This window comes from Mirounga leonina, unplaced genomic scaffold (genome assembly GCF_011800145.1).
Source record: "Mirounga leonina isolate KUSES-001 unplaced genomic scaffold, KU_Mleo_1.0 Mir_93, whole genome shotgun sequence".
NCBI classification, from domain to species: Eukaryota; Metazoa; Chordata; class Mammalia; order Carnivora; family Phocidae; genus Mirounga; species Mirounga leonina.
Genome location: NW_023270854.1, coordinates 43,863,833 through 43,882,528, shown reverse-complemented (window position 1 = coordinate 43,882,528; position 18,696 = coordinate 43,863,833).

Here is an 18,696-nt window from a genome sequence, read left to right as displayed (position 1 = left end):
CACTGGAATAAGATCTCTAACTGAACAACTTGGTGGTAGTTGACTCAGCCTCCCATCTATAAAACGGAAAATGATGCCTACCTAATGGAGTTGTGAAAAATAAATGAAATACATACATAATGCCCGATATGCAGTATATACTCATAAAATGTGGCTTTTAACCACGACTTTTATATTTCTGCTGAGAGTATTGCCTTTCTGCGGGAACCCCAGGGGCCTCATGTTAATCTTTGTCTTAGACGGTAACTTCACTTCCCATATTCAGACACCAAATTCTGTTCATTTTTTTCCGAACGTGTTCACTCCCACTGTCTATATAGCACACATTTTTTTCAGGCCCAGACTACTGTCACTGGCTGCCCGCAGAATGAATTAAGCAAGGCATTCATTTGAGATGTACTTACTGAGCATGTAATCTGTGTATTGTCTAACACTGGGGCAAACAACTCTGAGAAGGGTCCTGCTCTCGTGGTACTTATGTTCTTGTGGGTGGAGGTAGGTAATGGACAAATAAACAAATGAATAGACAAGAAAAATGTCAATGGTGGTAAGTGTGAAACAAACTGTAAAGCAGCCTGAGTGATAGAGTGTGAGTAGCGGGGGACTGGGGGAGGAATGGAGAGACTGCATGAAATAGACGGCAAGGGAAGATCTATGTGGGGAGAAGCTACTGGAGCAGAGATCTGAATGACAAACATTTCAGGCAGGGGCAGGGAGCGCAAAGGGTGCTCGCATGGGGATGAACCAGGCCAGGTGGAAGGATGGAGGGTAGGGCCTGTGTGGCTTCGCATAAGCGGGAAGGGCACAGTGATACAGGATGAAATCAAAGAGGAGGGTGGGACCATATCTCGTAGGAAAATCAGATGGTGGAGATCATGGGAAGGATGCTGCATCTCATCAGAAGTGTAATATTAGCCACTGGAGGTTTCAGACTGGGCAATAACATGATGTGACTGACGTTTTATAAAGCTCACTCTCCCGGCCCAGTGGCGAATGGACTGGGGGGCCTGGTAGGACGGGGAAGCAGAGTAGGACGGGGAAGCAGAGTAGCCTGGAGAGAGACTGGTGGCTGGTACCATTGGAGACAGAGCAAAAAAAAAAAATACAGGATATGGTTTTAAGAAAATTCCACACTAATTTTCCTGAGATCATTTCTCAATTCCCAAAACTTCGCTGCCAGCACATTGTATTTCCCACTGAATCAAATCTAAATCAGTTTGGTTTCAAGTTCTCCATGATCCTTCTTCCCTGGCCACTTTTCGTCGATTGTTGACGTCTCCGAACTCCCACAGTATCTATACTGGGTGGTTAAGAGCAAGTAAGCAATAACACAGTCTGTCACCCTGTGCAGTACTGAAGGCGTGTTAGTCTTCTCTTCCAAGACAGACAATCCCTTTAGGAGAGGGTCGGTGCTGTCACTTTCCTCCACATCTCGTCACACTGAGCTCAGCTCCAAGCATAGGACACGTACTGAAATTGCTTATTGATTGATTAAAAACATACATGAGTAGCATTCATCTCCTCCGGATTTCTTTCCTATGAGGAAGGGTGGTTATCTGTCAATATTCATTGCGCCATTGAACCAATATGCAATGCATTAATCATCTCTGAGATAACCAGATGAAGCTTCCTTGTAATCTTTCTATTTTGCTGAGATAATTTCACTTGCTTTGGAGTTTATGAGGCCATAAGTGGCTCCCATCTGTTGATGAACATATTTCTAAGAGTCATTTAGTATCAAGTATGGAATACTTGAGGGGAAGTTAAATTGTAACTTTTATATTAAGTGTCATCTTAGTAACAGAACCAAAATTGGAAGCATGTGTTCAATTTTGGTCTTTCATTTTCAAAGCTTTAGGTCAGGCAAAGAATTAATTTCATTTGTTTACAAAGTAGATTATGCTTAATAAAATCTATTTTGTTTATGGTCACATTTTAGTCAATCCATTGCCTTAGAAAATGAGAGAAATCTGATTGGCTAATCATTCAACAAAGTAAATTACATTATTCCACATCCACAGAACATTGGCCTAATTTAATTATTCAGTAATAGCATGATGAAAATACTCCCCTTTAATACATTTTTAGCAAGGCGCATACCCATGATGAAACAGTGAAGAATCGTGTTTATTCCTTCCTTGTTTGATGACTGACCACGGAATGTAACATAACACTTCTGTGGATAATAACTTTTTCCACAGTAAGGATAATAAACACAAAGTAGCTTTTACGAGGATCCTTACTGGTACTCTGAATTTTCACTACTTCTCTGTATATTTTACAAGAACAGAAATTGGTTCTCTGGTAAGTGCTACTTTACAAAATAAAGTTGAAATGAAATTGGTTTCAATTTACGCATAATAAAAGAAATTAAGTGGGATCACTTTCTCTCTCTACTGAGAGGTAGAAAAAACTCTCCAGGACACTTTCTTTCACTCCTGAGATTCTGACAAAGACCAAGGAACATTTCCTCAACAAAATGCAGTTATGCACAAAAGTTCACACAAAATAAAAAAGAAATCTCTTGATGGATACCCAGGGGATCTAAACTACATATAACATGGATTCTGCAGAGTTGGTCTAGTATTAATGACCACTTCTTGTCATTTTTTTCTTTTTGGGGCTTTTAGAAATATGTATTATGGTCAAATGTTGGAAATAGTGAAATTCTAACTGATAAAGTTTAAACAGTGTCTAAAAGTTTTAAAATACAAAGGCAATAGCCTTTTCGAATCATTATATGGAGTACATCTGAATTAAGCAATGATAGGTATACACTACAAAAATATTTCTGATCCCTTGATCACTACTTCTTAAAACACAAATTTTTATGTCAACCAGCCACTTTTACTCAAAATGATGACTCCTCAAGCGCCTATTTCCCACTACTCCAGAAGATATCAAGTGTTCACTTGATGTCTTAGTTGCTTATCATGAGGAGAAAGAGTAATATGGGTAAAGTAGTTTAAAGGTAGACAAAAACCAAACCAAACCAAACCCTGTGGTTTCGAGTGTACACTAAAATATCATGACGCATTGGCTCCGTGGTCCATTTTGATCAAAGCTTTAATCCTAGAAATGAAAAAGAGATGCTCCCCTCGGAGGTGGTATTTGAGTTGGGGAATGCTGCTCATTGTGCTCCTGGCACCTAGAACTTGGCTGCCGATAATCCTTGCTCCGTGTGGAGAGAATAATCCCAAATGAGGGCGCTAACCATTTTGCTCATAAAATCTGCTAAACTGAAAAATGCCTGTTACCCAAGTTATTCATCTTGAGCTCCAAGTGCTAGCAAGGAGGGAGGGATGTGATTAGAACAACTCAAAAGAGGGGAAGAAAAAGAAGGAAAACAGATTGCTGAGAAAATCATTCATGGACTACATTTCACTGGCTTATTGGATGGTAGCATCTTATGGTGGTATGCTTCGTTTACACGAGATGGCAGATTAGCTGTTTTTGTTCTTTTTAAGAGATGCTACATTTTGGCTACATTTCTGGGAGCTTCAGTATCCCAGGTTTTCTCACATGAGTGTATATACAAAGACACAGTTATAACTAAGAATGAAGAACTTATGAAAGAGTTTTTAGAAGTAAGGTACTTTTCTGAAAATAAAGGAACAAGAGAACATTTTATAGTTGGTCTACTTCCATTCTGTTTTATGTTCATGGTGTTTCTGTTTGGCATCTGCTGAGGAAAATTGCCAGTGGGCAGCAGATTATCCCAATGTATACTTTTTTCCCCCCTCAGTTTTTAATCTCTTTTCAGGTAACAAAATAGTTTTTCTCTTAGACCAGATTCACTTGGTTTTTCACTTACTTAATTTAAAAGGTAATTTAATGCTTCACAGGGACCCCAGAGTGAGTATATGCTCATCTTGATGCTTTGGGGGGAAAAAACTTACCATCACAAATATCTGTATTCTAAATTCTCATAACCAGTTGCTTCAGCGTTCGTGTCAAAATTAGGGTGCTGGATTAGGGTGGTCATGGTGGGACCACTTAGTTAATAGAAAAACTTCCAGAACAAGCAGCAATATAGACCAATAACAAAAGATAAAGGAATTCAGAATGATAAATACCTGGATTCTGATTCCAACTCTGCCACTCACCAGCCATGTGCCTTTAAATAAAGGTATTTAAAGCAGCATAGAATAGTGGCCGGTACTTACACGGTAGAGTTCTATTACTTAATCCTGGTGTGCGATCTTGGGCAAGCTACTTAATGAGCCATGAATCCCTTGATTTGTACCTACCTTGCAAGATTACTGCTGTGAGGTTTAAATGAGTTAATTTTATGTAAAATTGAGCCTAGTGCCTACACACTGAAAGCCCATTAAGCACCTAATAATAGCTTTAACTGTTATTATTAATAATTTAGTGCAAAGCATTGCAAAACCTGAAAAATTACGAAACCTTTCAAGCTTGAGTTTCCACCTGTAGAAAAAGGAGATTAAAATATGTATCCTCCTAGCGTTGTTGTGACAAATAAACGAGATGGAGCATTGAGCGGTTGGCACAATCACTGGTTGCAATTATTCAGAAGCATTTTGAGTGCTTGAGTGAGAGCCATCTGCATATTTGATTGCTAGTAGATCACGCAGTGTTGCTAATAAACAATTCTCTTAATCTCAGTCATTATTTGCTTCTAGTGTTCATGCTTTTAAAGTACGCGAGGGCCATTTTCTCATCCTCCCTCTGTCTCAGTGGTATATTTCCACAGACCGCCCTCTGTTGTCTGTTTCCTGAGCCACCCTAACACAGTATTTTAATTTCCTTGGCTTCCAATTAAAGAGGTGAGCCCCAGCCTTTTGACATTTACACCTAAGTATTTTCTAGATAGGAAGTCGTCTGACTTCAATAAAGCTCATCTTTTATAAATCTTTCTTTGTTAACCACTGTGCATGCTACTACCACTCTGGGATCCTTTCAGTCTTGCTTTCAAGCATTCTTAAAAAAGGCTCATAAATTGGATAGTTTTTCTAAAGCACAACTTCCAGTTCTGGAAGGTAATCTTAAAAGAGAATTAGGGGGATGGGATCTTTCCGAGTTCCATTAGTGCTAAACTTGCAGTGAGAAACTCTCTTTGGGTCAAAGTTGTCTCCTTGAGTGCATGGCCATTTTGATAAGAATAGTGCGAGGTAATATAATCCCACTCTAAATTTAGAAGTTGTAAAGTTCATGCTACACTGAAAAGGTAGCAGTGAATGGCATTGCCATCCTTACATTCGAGAAAAAAAAATCAGATGCTCATGTCTTGACCCAAGCAAACCATTTAACATTCTACAGGCTGTGATGGAATGTGGACACAAGATAAAATAGAGGTGTGGGTCTCCCTGCCCTTCAATTCTTTCACCCCTCTGACAGTGTGACCATTATTCGCAGAGACCATGTGCACTCTTAGCTTATCCTTTCTGTTTCTGGTTGAGATTCCTTGCTGGGGATGCCAAAGGACCATGCCTGGTTCCTGCCATGTGAGAATGAATGACGCAATAGTTTAGAGCAGTACTGTGTATAGATAGTGGGCTGCCCACATTTAGCAGTCCCTGTGGCTACCAGGATAATAATTGGTGACTTGAAAAATTTACATTTGACCAGCAATTGGTCGGGTGTTTATGTCATGCAAGGTCTAACGGTAGACACTGAAATGAACCAAACCTGACTTTGTCTCTTTAGGATGAGACTGTCCAGTTACAAATTCATATAGGGACAAATAATTGGAATGTAGAGTAGAAAATGCAAGGATCTGTAGCAAAAGGGCTGAAAAGTAATATGGGAGCATAGGAGGGGGAGAAATTTTTCTTAGCTACATGATAAAGGAAAGTTTTGTGGAAGAAGCGGTATTTAAGTTAGGCCTTGGAATATGAGTAAATTTTGCATATGCAGGAAAAGGGGTTGGTGGAACAGTTTTATATAACACAATACTTTTACTTAAAGGAGCAGAATGGGAAATAAGTCTAGGGAGGCAGGGAGCATGCTGTCCAAAGGATTATGAGGTCACAGGGCCTTGGATTTCATACTCAAAGGTTAGGGTTTTATCCGATAAATAATATGTGAGTGGGTTCAACCTGGGCTTTTTATGAGAATCACATATTAAGTTTTAAAGCTGCAGGTGTCTGAGCAGAATCATTCCCAATACTTTTGGGCCCAGAGCAAGAGTATGAACGGAGGCCCACATACTGTGTGTCTAAATATTTAGAAGTTTCAAAGTAAGCAATACCCCCAACACAGGGCCCTCATTTCCACCCAGGGTCTGCAGCAAGTCAGGAGGGACTGCTCTGGGCCTGGAGGCTATAGGAGACCCATTCTCTCCTGGAGCCACTCTGCCACTAAGGACCAGAGTGGTCCATGGACCTTCAGGAGGAAGACAGGGCAGAAGCCATAGGCAGGCCAGAGAGGAAGGAGGTGGATGACTCAGGCTCTTCAGGTTCGCGGCTGGTGGTGGGGAGTGCGTTCACTTGCCTCATACCTCAGTTTTCTGACCCCTCGGGATTGGCAGGCAGTTCTAAGTACCGCCTGAAAGTGTACCCCACACTCCACCTATCTCCAAAGCGGAGGGACGGGCAGAAGCACACTTACCTGAGGGACGTTGTCTGCCTCCACATCCTCCCACTTCAGAGGATGAGGGGTAGCTCTCCTGATGCTACAGCAGTCCCTCCTTCCTTGGTTTCAAAGGGCACAGGCTGACTTCTTCTCTCTCAGCCCAACCCCACCCCACTGGACGAGAGGGCCCAACTCAGCCACTCTGTCCTGCCCTGCTATTTTATGAGTGCTCCATTGAGTGTAAACTTTAAAACACCAAGCTCAAAAGAAAAAAAGAAGTCTTTGCATTTCTGCGTTTGTGATGTCTGGGGTCTTCTAAAGCATATGACCCCTTTTGGCCTGGTTGAAGGGTTGTGCTCGGTCTGAACCCAACTCCTGATCTAGCATTTCTTGGGGTGGGGTAGGAGTGCCGTCTTAGGATTTGTGCTAACAAAGCTCCGTGTGTGAGTATAATGCACAGGCAGGGGTCGTCATCACTGCTAAATGTGGGGGAGGTGTGTCTGTTTGATTTTTGTTTTGCAGCAGAGGAGAGATACAGAGGGTTGGTATTTTAGAAAGCAAAGAGGAGCAGCATGGAAGACGAATGGGAAGGTGGTGGATGGAAGCAGGAGAGCCGCAGGGAGCAAGCAAGATGAGGGTCTGGAGGAAGCAGGGGTGGCGGGCTGGGCGTAGGGGGAGCTGGATGGAGGGGTGTCGGGAGGTCACACCAGAAGTGCTCAGTGGTCAGAGGGAGAGATGGGGTCAAGGATCACTTAGAGGTCCCCAGCTTTTTATGGTTGAACTGTGTCCCCCAGACAGCTATGCGCAGGTCCTAACTCCTGATACCTATCAGTGTGACCTTATTTGGAAAGAGGGTATTTGCAGATGTCATTAAGTTAAGATGAGGTCATTAGGATGGGCCCTAACCCCTTATGGCTGGTGTCCTTATAAGAAGACACGAGATGGGGCACCTGGGTGGCTCAGTTGGTTAAGCGTCGACTCTTAGTTTTGGCTCAGGTCATGATCTCGGGATCATGAGATCGACCCCCAAGTCTGGCTCTGCGCTCAGCAGGGAATCTGCTTGAAGATTCTCTCCCTCTGCCCCTGCCCCCACTCACTCTCTCTTTCTTTTTCTCTTTCTCTCTCAGATAAACAAAATAAATCTTAAAAAAAAAAAAAAGAAGAGGAGAACAGACACACAGGGAGTATGCGACGTGCGGACAGAGTCAGAGACTGAAGCTGGAAGTCAAGGAAGGCCAAGGACTGCCGGCCGCCCCCAGCAGCCAGGATGAGGCAAGGAGGGACAGGTTTGACAGGTTTGGGGGGCTGGGCAGGGCCCTGCTGACCACTGGATTTTGGACTTCTAGTGTCCAGAATTGAGACAACACATTTCTGTTGTTTGAAAGCACCCAGTTGGTGGGAGTTTGTTACCACAGGCCTAGGAACGAGCTCACGCCTTCCATGGCACACCCACAGGGCCGGCTCTCTCTCAACCGAGCCGTCAGTGAAGGCAAGCCTTCGTCGCAGCCAGCGTCTGGGTGGGGATGTTCTCCCCAACGTGCATATCCTCTCCACAAGAAATGAGCCCCTCTTTGTCATCCCGCCGTGTAAAAACAAAGTATTAATTCACAACGGGTTTCAATCTTCTACTATACTAAAAGGCATACACGGAAGGTATTAATTTACTACAGGTTTCCCTTGTCTACTCTATGAGAAGGCAGTTTCCAAGTTGAAGTGAAAAGGTTTTACGTACCATATTGCCATTCTGTAGGGACCGTATTCTAGTTGGGGTTTCGAAGGTATTTTTGGTAGCATTCTAAGGTATTGTCTTTAATCTCCCATAGTAAAAATTATCCAGAAAACCTACTGGAGACTTCATCTCTAGAAGGAACATTTTTCAGAGAGGAAATGGTTGCAGCACTGAACTGCCAAAGAGACAGCTGAAAAAATGGGTCATGCTTTCATCCCATTCTGGGACATAAGCTTCCAAGCGGTTCACTGGTCATTTTTGTCCTCTTCTCGTAAACAAGCTGCGTTAACAAGTTACTTTAAAAAAAGCATACTAATTTCCCCAGTGAATTACACAGGAAAGAATCCAGCATTCCCTCCAGAGAACTCAAATAGTTGTTTGTTCTCGGAGCTCAGGTGTGGTAAAATCGCTGTCGGCTAAAAATGCATGCTGGCTATTGGCTAGGAGGCTGGAGCTGTCCATCCACTCCAGCCCTGATTTCTCACATTGGTGTGCAATTCGTAGTTTGCTTAATGGAAAAAAAAAAAAAGGACTCGATTTTCAATTTCAATTTAATTACACAATGTATAGTACCCAGTGGGAAGGATTTAGGGGCAAAGATTAATGCTCAACAGTGCTCCGTTTTACATTCTTTTCTGATAAAAAACACTGTATTGATTATCCAAAGTGAGTTTTCAAATTCGTTTTTTAAAAGCCAAATTTTGGAGGGTGACAGAGTGATTTAAAGAAGGGGTGTGACTTCATTTCTTGGTTCTTTGCCAAAATCGATAAATTAGAGGTGTGAGGTGCCTCTTTGGATTGTATTGTCAGTGTATTCTTGAGAGTGGAGAGCTCTTCTCTACTTGGGAGAAGAAAGAATAGAAATTCTATTGTAAAATTAGAAATACCAGCTGCAGATACTGATGGAACAACACAACTGTCTGTTCTGAGAACGACTGAATAACAATTATTAAGACCCTTCCTTCTATAACAAATACACTTAAGACCCTTCCTTATTATGTTAAAGTCCAAAGAATTTCACTCTCTTCTTGGGACTGGAAACCATTATGATTTCATTTGGCAACAAATCAACGTGTCAGATTACAAGTAAATATTTGGTGTTCTATTTTGGGGTCCACATATTCTGTTAGTTTAGCCAAGGGTAAAAAGAAGGAAAATATAGGAAATGAAAATCTGCCCATAAGAGGTAGCCTTAATACAGGTCTTGGTCAATTGCTTTAACTTGTTAACTTAATAAAGAAAACAGGTCTCTTTATAAGAAAAAGTATTCCCTATGTGACTTAAATAAATAAAATGGTAGCAATAAACTTTACTGGTTAACTCTTGCTCCGCCTTACCAAACCAGCTGAGCACATACAAATAGCTGAAAATACAGTGATCAAGAAATGAAGCTCAAAAAGCAAATAAACTATTTGAAACAGCTAACTGATTTTGCCCTTGTGCAATGGCAGGAGTTGCAAGTATTAAGATAGCTGCAGCTATGAGTCAACATGTCCAGTTATACGCAAAAGCAAAATGGTACCTGATCAGCCTTAAATTTTGCCTACTGAACTTGCGTTACTTTCATTAGCCTACTGAGTTAACTATTTTTAGAGCTTGATGAGTTACAGGGCATCTGGCCCAGATTAGGTAAAGCTAGAACTTAACTGGGGTGGAATGACAATGAGGACTAGAATCGGAATTTATTTGGGAGGCATTAGAAGACTTTGGAAAAGGTACTCTTGACTGGTTTAAAAGTAGACTTACCGTTCTTCTCGTTGGCAAGGGTGAGTTATAATTTATGCCAGAGGAGAACAATTAAAAAAAAAAAGGACATGGGGATTTGTGCTTGTGAGTGGAGGAGCTGAGCTCCCTGAGTCTGGTGGCACTGGCAGCCTTTGGGGAAGGACAGCCGAATCACCTACAGAAAGAGGAGGTGGGGCGGGGCAAGACAGGGTTTGGTGAAGGCCTCCCTTGGGTTCATGGGTGGCTGTAATCAACTCCCTTCAACAGTGACACGGAGTGACTCCATCTACCAGCAAATAAAAATAAGTCTGTAACAAGACTGGGTAAGAAAACAGTGAAGTAGCCAGGAAGACGCTGGCTAACCGTGCTGCATAGAAATCGAAGACCACAATGGAAAGCCAACTTGTATGTTTCTCCTGCAAGGGGTTCTGTTCTGAACTGTTTGGGAGGGAGTGACTTTCCGCCGGGCAAATTAAAACCTGGGAAGATCACTCAGGAGAGTCACCTTAGTTAAGGGAAAAATAGATACAAGTATCTTTTTGCAGCCCTGATAGTATCAGTGCAGAGGTCATGATATGTTCAGAGGAAGCTTGCAAATCAGAACTGACAGTGTCTTACTTCTCCACTGTTTCCTTGGGTGGGTGTGTGGAGGGAAGGAGGGAGATGGGGAGACAAAGAAAGTACATGTGATCATCCATGTCTGACCAGTGTACTTGTTCTCAGAACCAACAGCATGTATACTGTTCATACTTAATAATTAGCAAAACCTTTTTCATATTTACAAATGCTTGACTATTAACATCTAATGCATAACTCTACAATTTATGAGAAGGGAAGAAATACCTGGTCGGCGATACGTTCCTGGATTTTTTCTCTAGTCACTGAAAGAGAAAGCAAAAATAAATGTGACATTAAAGGGTGAAAATGAATAAAATGCAGTACTGATCCTGCTCTGTTCTCACTCAAAATTCCAAAGCAGTCATGGGCTCTTTAAGCAAACACTTGTGTTACGATATGGACCTTTACAATCACTGCAATAATTGGGAGGGGGAAAAAAAGCCAAATCCTAAATAAACCACATGAGGCAAAGATGTTAGAGAATAGAATGGACAGCCGGTAAGGGGGGTACCCCAAAAATGCATGAAACTTTGGCAGAGGAGTGGAGAGAAGAAAAGGACAGAATAAAAACTTGAACAATAGCCAGTCAAAGGTTTCCAGACAATGACAACCTGTTCAAGTACAATACTAACACCGAGCTCATGGAACCTTGAGGACTGGACAAGGAGTTCTAATGTGGCAGGTGGCAAAGTGCTACTTTTAAAACCTTTTCTCTGATAATAAAGACATCATTATGCTTTGTTGTTATGGTGCTGCAGAAATTCAAGTGAAAACCAACAGTTTTCTGAAAGGTATCTTGGTCAGGACAAAAAAAAAAAAATCAGAGTAACGTATGAAAGGTAACAGGGATATATAAAGAATAAAGTCACTAAAATAGTAAAGCTTCGTGGTGAAAACAGCCTGAAAGTGATCAGTATTGTTTATGTATTAAATAGAAGGAAAAAATCCCTAGTAATAATAAATGATCAACAAACCAACAAACCAAGGAAGAGGGGAAAGAAGAAATTTTGTGGCACTGCAGATATTATGGGCTTGTGAACATCTTGGTAGGATACATAGTTGATTAAACATGTCCTTTTAAAATTTTAAATAAGATAACTGTGCAGTCACTTGCATTTTTAGGAAATAATACAGACTGGTCCTGGGTACCCTTTACCCAGTTTTCCCTGATGGTAACATCTGGAAGATCAAAGCACAGAATCCCAACCAGGATGCTGACATTGACTCGGTCAGAATACGGAGCATTCCATCACCGCAAGGATCCTTCCCGTTGTGCTTTTAGAACCACACCTATCTCCTCCCACCCCCTCTCTCCTCTTAACCTTGGGCAACCACTCATCTGTTCTCCATTTCTATCATTTTGCCATTTCAAGAATGTTACATAAATGGAATCCTCCATTTCATAACCTTTGAGGTCAGTTTTTCTCACTCAGCTGAGTTCTCCAGAGATTCGTCCATGTTGGCCTGTGTATTCCTGGGAGTTCATCCCTTTTCATTGCTGAGTAGTAGTCCATGGTAAGGACATACCAACATGTGTTTAACCGTTTGCACACTGAAGGTCATCTGGGTAGTTTCTAGCTATTATGAATAAAGCATCTACCAACATTTGCGTACAGGCTTTTTTGTGAGTGCAAGTCTTTATTTCTCTGGGATAAATGCCCAGGAGTGCAACTGCTGGGTTGTATGATAGTTGCAGGTCTAGTTGTTTAACAAACTGCCAAACTGTTTTTTTTTTTTTTTTAAGACGTGTACTGAATAATTGATATTTACCAATCAATTAATCAACCAAAAATAAGTATATTTGAACATTTTACTAAGTGTTCAGTACCAGGCAAGGTGTTATATGAGATACAGTAGAAGTGTAAGGAGCATAGAAAATGGAATGACAGCGTTAAGAGTGGATTGTCATGCCACTGTTAAAAAATGCCAGGGGCTAATCTTGGAGTCTTCAGATAATAAGAAATCATTTTCTTCCTTTTTTAAATGGCATTGCCCAATGAGATTCTCTTGATATGTTTTAATAGTTAGATTTCTTTTGTCGGATTATATGCAGGATGTTTAAAGAAGAGGCAACATGATTTGTGGAAAAAGCTTGGCTTTTTGAATTAGATCACCAGTCTTGCCTAGAAGACGGAGAACATCCAGCAGAAGGAAGGTCATGTTTAAAGCCATGAGACAAAGGGGGAGCATAGTGGGTCCAAGGCATGGAAAGGAAGCCGTGATGGCCAGAGTGGAGAAATAAGGGTGTGTGGTATAATATGAGGTGGGGCAGCAAGTCACGTAGACCACTTCTGGGAAAGTTATGATCGTTACAAGAGCAGTGGGAAGTCAGTTATTAAGGAAATTTAGGCCAGGGTGTGGGTTGGGACATTGGAATGGTGTGGTCAAATGTGCATTTTTAAAAGACCACTCAACGCTTGTTGCTAACGGCAGAATAGGCTGGAGGGGAGCCCGGGGTGGCAGCCACAGTACAAAGCCTTCCTTCTGCTTCCTTAGGAACCAAGGGAACTCTGAAGGAATTCCAGAGAAAAATGAGAGCCCAAACAATCAAACCATCATCATCTAATAATGCAGCAGCCCACTAGACTCTAACAAACGGAGCAGACAACAACCTGGTATCTAATCACAGCCCTGCCATTTGCTAGATGTTTGATTTGGGGCCAGTTAACTAATGCTCTGCATGTTTGGTCATCTATAACAAAGAGTTCACAATATTTCCTCCTCTCCAGATTTGGAAGGAGTAGAATGAAGTAAGTTGGCATTTTGCAGGCAAAGGAGAAGCGAAGGGCATTCCAAGGAGTTGTGGCCGGAAGGATAGTCTCAGAGGCAAGAAGAGGGTGTATTTGGATGAATCTCGAGATGTTCTAGTGGTTTATAGAGTGAGAGCATATCCCAGAGCAGGTGGGAAGTAGGGGGTATGGGAAGAAGGTAAGAGCTTTGGGGCATTGCTGGCTTGAGGTGAAGTTGAGAAGGGTTTTTCTGGCTGTGGGAAGCCAGTGGAGGTTTTTCAGCAGGGGGGGTGAGGTGACCAAAGCTGTGCTTGAGAAAGAGGACTTCGGTGATGGTGTGGAGGAGGGGGTGAAGGTGAGCAGAAGATATGTGCCAGAGAGAGCAAAAAGCATGTCCAGTCCTTAGGCAGCAGGGCTGAGGGTTTCAGCCCAGGAGGGAGAACAGAGATGGAGGGATGTGTGGAGCTGGTGGTCTTTCTGAGGTAAGTTCTGGAGACTGAGTGGATGTGGCAAGTACAGGAGCAGGGAGTGAAGGCAAGCCCTAGGTTTTCATCAAGGGGAACGTGTGGATACTGGTGTTACCAAACAGACAGGGGGAAAAGGAACAGAATTTAAAGAGAAGTTATTAAGGGAGCCCTATGGGCTTGTCCCCATAATTAAAATGAAGATATCTATAGGTTATGAAAACTGATATGGCAATTATGGTAAATAGAATAGAATACAATAATGCTCCCCCCCCCCAATGTCCATATCCTAATCTCTGGACCCTGTGCATATGGTACCTTATATGGCAAAGGGACTTTATAGACGCGATTAAGTTAAAGGTCTTGAGATAGGAAGATTATCTGGGATTATCTGAATGCGAACAGTATCATCGCAAGGGTCCTTATAAGAGAGAAGTAGGAGAATCAAAGACAGAGGAAAGGGGATGTGACAATGGAAGCAGGGGTCAGAGGGATGCCGTGGCCTGAAGAGGACTGAACCTGGAAGGTGGGCAGCCTCTAGACTTGGAAGAGAGAATGAAGCAGACTCTCCCCTCGAGCCTCCTGAAGGTATGCCGTCTTGCCGTACCTTTCTTCTAGTCTAGTGAAACCCCTTCTGACCTCCAGAACTGTAAGAGTAATACACTTGGGAGAGCCCTGGCTCCAGCTACAGGTAAGAAACCAAGACACAAATATCTTGGGATGACAAGACAGGCTGGATAGAGGTTTCCTTGGCAAAGGGTCTGAGTGAGTCCAGAATTTGGATCATCTGTCCAAATGAGAAAGAGGCAGGTGACCATTGGTGGTAGAAGGGGCAGGAAACACTTCCATGTTTTGGACGGACTTAATTACCAGGTTGGGTGCAGCTCAGATAACAAGGTAGGTGCCGTGCTGGGGGAGCGAGGGGTAAGGCAAGGGCTGATTCAGAAGATAACAGGGCAGGTTTCTAGTTGCTGAGGTCAGTTGCTTGAGGATCACAGGGACTCAGAAGCCAGACAGATCATTTCTGTGAGTTACAGTTATTTAAACATAAGAAAAATCATCTCCTCCCTTGAGCTATTAAAACTGTAATGAGTTAAAATATATAATTATATAATTATTTTGTGGCCCTAGTGGTTATGATTGCAGCTAATGATAGTTTTTTTTTTTTTCCTCCTGCTTACGGATGGTCTTGGGCTGGTGCAGATGTACATGTTCCCTGGCCCATGCAAGAAAAAAGGAGGGAATCCCACTTAAGGAAAACCTAAGTCATTCCCAAGTTTATTCAAATCGTATTTGAAAAAGAGGACTGGAATTTAGGGGATAAATTGTAACTGCATAAGCCTTTGCTAATAAAAGATTAAGAAGTATGTGATTTAGCATCTTTTAATTATTTTTTCTAGCATCTTGAATATACAATGTTTGAAATCTCTGGTTGGATCAACATTATTTTGCTCAGAGGTTTGTGGACTTTGCATACTGATTCTTTCCTGTTTCCAAGTACATTTGCTTTTAGGCTATTTTTATTCACTTTAAAGGAATTTTAATAACTTTCTGTTGACAGCATGGACAGCTGGTCTTGAGAATTAAAGAAAATTCACTTGCTGACTGAGGAAGGAAGTGACATCAATGAGCTTCTAAAGTCAGCCCAGAGGGGGAAATTGGTTTGTGAGAGAGTGGCCTTTCATTGCACTATATTTATCGAGCGATGCCTTGAGATGCAAATTGCTGTATCAATCAAACCCATGGTGCCTACCTCCAACCAACTTCATGCAAACTGAAGGAACAATGCCCTGAAACACAAAGAGGAAGAAGGATGAGGGGTGCAGGAACCCAGGGGCTAAGTGAATTACGGGAGCTCATGATCCCCTCTCTCTGGTGGATACTTCCTTTCCTGTCAAGCCTCAGTTTTTTGTCTAGAAAATGAGTTTGATGCAATCTGTTGGATGAAGTCAGTCTGTTTCTGTGACAGATGGTTACTAAGACCATGTCCCCATATATATAGTGTAGGCATGTTATCGCTCCACTTTGTCCCAAAGAGTGCTATCAATTGCTTTATATCCCCCACTGAGAGCTATCTGGAAAGAGGGATCGTTAGGTAGTCATATGTAGCTACTAACTTGACATCTTGATACTTTAAAGATTGGCATTCATTCATTGTTTATAACTCTACTGCAGAAAAATTCAGGCACCCAATCAAGACTTCAAATAACAACGACAATAGTAATAACAATTTTAGTGTCATAATAATGAATGACTTCATTCTTCATGACCACCAGAGAATTTCCCTCTGGAGCTACAACAATCCATTTTTCAAAGGTAAGTGTGGTGCAAGTGGATTGTGTGTGTGTGTGTGTGTGTGATGTGTCACGCATGTGTGTATACACGCACACCAGTGTGAGGCAAGCAGGAAAGTATCTAGATACATTTTATGGTACGAGTTGAAAAATTAGATTGCTATTATTTATTTCTTAGCTCACTTTAGAAAGTGACGTGGTGAGAGTGACAGTTCAATAATAAATAATTTGAGTTTGAGTTAACAATCTAGTATCAAAGTGAATTTAATTCAGCCTAAGAGATAGATGCATTAACCTTGGTTTCTTTTCCTTGTCTCAAAACATATTTGGGATATTCAATTAAATTTTCACATTTGATGAGTTAAATATGTAATTTGAACTACTCCAAAACAAATACTGGTTAAGTAAAGAATGAATGAGCTCTCAATAGCCACAGTCTTCAGGCCAAAGGGTTTCAGACTCTCCCCAAGTCTAGAGATACGTTGACTCTAGCAAAATTCATTCATTTGATCCTACAGCAATATTTTAATGAGCATCTATTCTGGACAATATGCTTGGTGTGCTAGAGGCACAGAATAAAGTAGAAGAAACAAGATGAGCACACAAAAAGGCAACCATGTGAAATCACGGAGCTGTAAGGGATTATTAGTAAATTGTATAAGTATGCAGATCAAAGGGTATTTAAATCTTGATACAGTAGAAATGGTGACCAATTAACTTCCAGACTTTTCTGGTCTTGGCTCTGTACAATAGTTAGCAAATAACTTTACTCCTCTAGTCTTTGTCTTTGGTGCATAATGATAGTGTTTCAAGGACAGAGGGTTTCTAAGTTTGTTTCTAGGTACTTAAGTTCTTTGGCTCTAAAAAGAATGGGGGAGATTGAAAATTTCCATAGGATTGCAACCCTCCACCAAAAAGAGAAGAGGTCATGTTTGGTGGGGGCACCTGGGGATGCCTCATGGAGGGATAGCATTTGATCTGGGTAGGACATTAGCAGAAGAAGATTGGAGGAGAAGCATTTTACCCAGAAGGAAAAGCATGAGCAAATGTATAGAATCAGGAAGTGCACAGGGCATGTGCAGGGAGTCGTAAACAGTGGCGCTTGACTTCACTGGAGTCTGTATATTAGCAAGTAATAAGAGGGATCTTATTAAGGCAAAACCTGTAGCATAAACCAATGTCACGGAGGGCCCTAAATTCTTATGGGGAGATTTTGACATTTGTTTGGTAAGGGAGCTCTAGAAGATTTTTGAGCCGGAAATTGATCAAAACTGTTTAAAGATGAATCTAACAGTGCTATGGATTGAGGAGGGGGGCTGCTGGTAAGAATGAAGGTGAATGTTACACACTGGGTAAGCAGAGCAGACGTAACAATTCAGATGGGGGGGCCTGATTCAGTGTGACAATGGAAAGAAAGGAATTAAAGATGGCCAAGATCTTTTGTGTGTATTTTTTTATTTTCAATTTTTTAATTCAAGTATAATTAACAAAGAGTGTTACATTAGTTTCAGATCTATAATTATAATGATTCAGCAATTCTATACATGACTCAGTGCTCAAAGATGACCAAGATGTTAAACTTAAGTTACTCGGTAGAAGATGTGTTTCATGCAAAAGGAGAAACAAGGAAATAGAGCCAGTTTAAAGCAGAAAATTTGGTGAGTAATGGTGGAGGTGGGATCATCAGCTCAGTTCAGCACTGGTTAGGTAAGACATCCTAGAGGAGGCAGCGAGTGAGCTCAGGAAAGAGGTCAGTATCAGGCAAACTTCTGCAGCGAGATGAAGCTTCAGGAGGCAAGACTTGTTTTAGAAGTAGAGAGAGGGAAAGAAACACCAACTTAGAACTTTGGGCAACAGTTGTATTTTATTTATATTTGAATGGTTTGATGCCTCCTCAGGTAATGGCATTCAAAGGTTACATCGTCTGCAGTGAATATGAAGAAACGCTATCTCTCTGCTAAACGAAGCTAAGCTAACATAAGGATTTACTATCAGGCACTAGCAGGTTAGAAGTCTGGCTTCAGAGCATATGTTCTCACTGGTCCTGGATCTGAGTCAAAGGCTATGAATTCTGACACCAGTCCAACGTGTTTTTTCTTTAATGCCAAATAGTTAACTTAGTTCTTCATGAATGCTGCCTGAGTATCCCACGAATTTAACTCAGTTTTGACACTCTCTACCTAGAAAGAGGATCAGGTCCCATAGACTAAGGGCTCAGCCCTACAGGACTACCCCCACCATCCCCCACTTTAGATGCCAGTTGCTAGTCTAAGGGGGTCCTCTGTGCTTTTGACTGACCAGCTATAGATGGAAATTGCCAACAACCCCCTTCTTGGGTTTGATTAATTTGCTGGAGAGGCTCACAGAACTAAGAAATATTGATTACTTACTGGATTACTGGCTTAATATAAAAGGATATAACTCAGGAATAATCCGATGGAAGATGCATAGGGCAAGGTATGTGGGAAGGGGGGCAGAGCCTCCATGCTCTCTGGGCAAGCCATTCTCCTTGGATCTGCACTGTTCTCCAACCCAGAATGTCTCTGAACTCTGTTCTTTCTTTCTTTCTTTCTTTCTTTCTTTCTTTCTTTCTTTCTTTC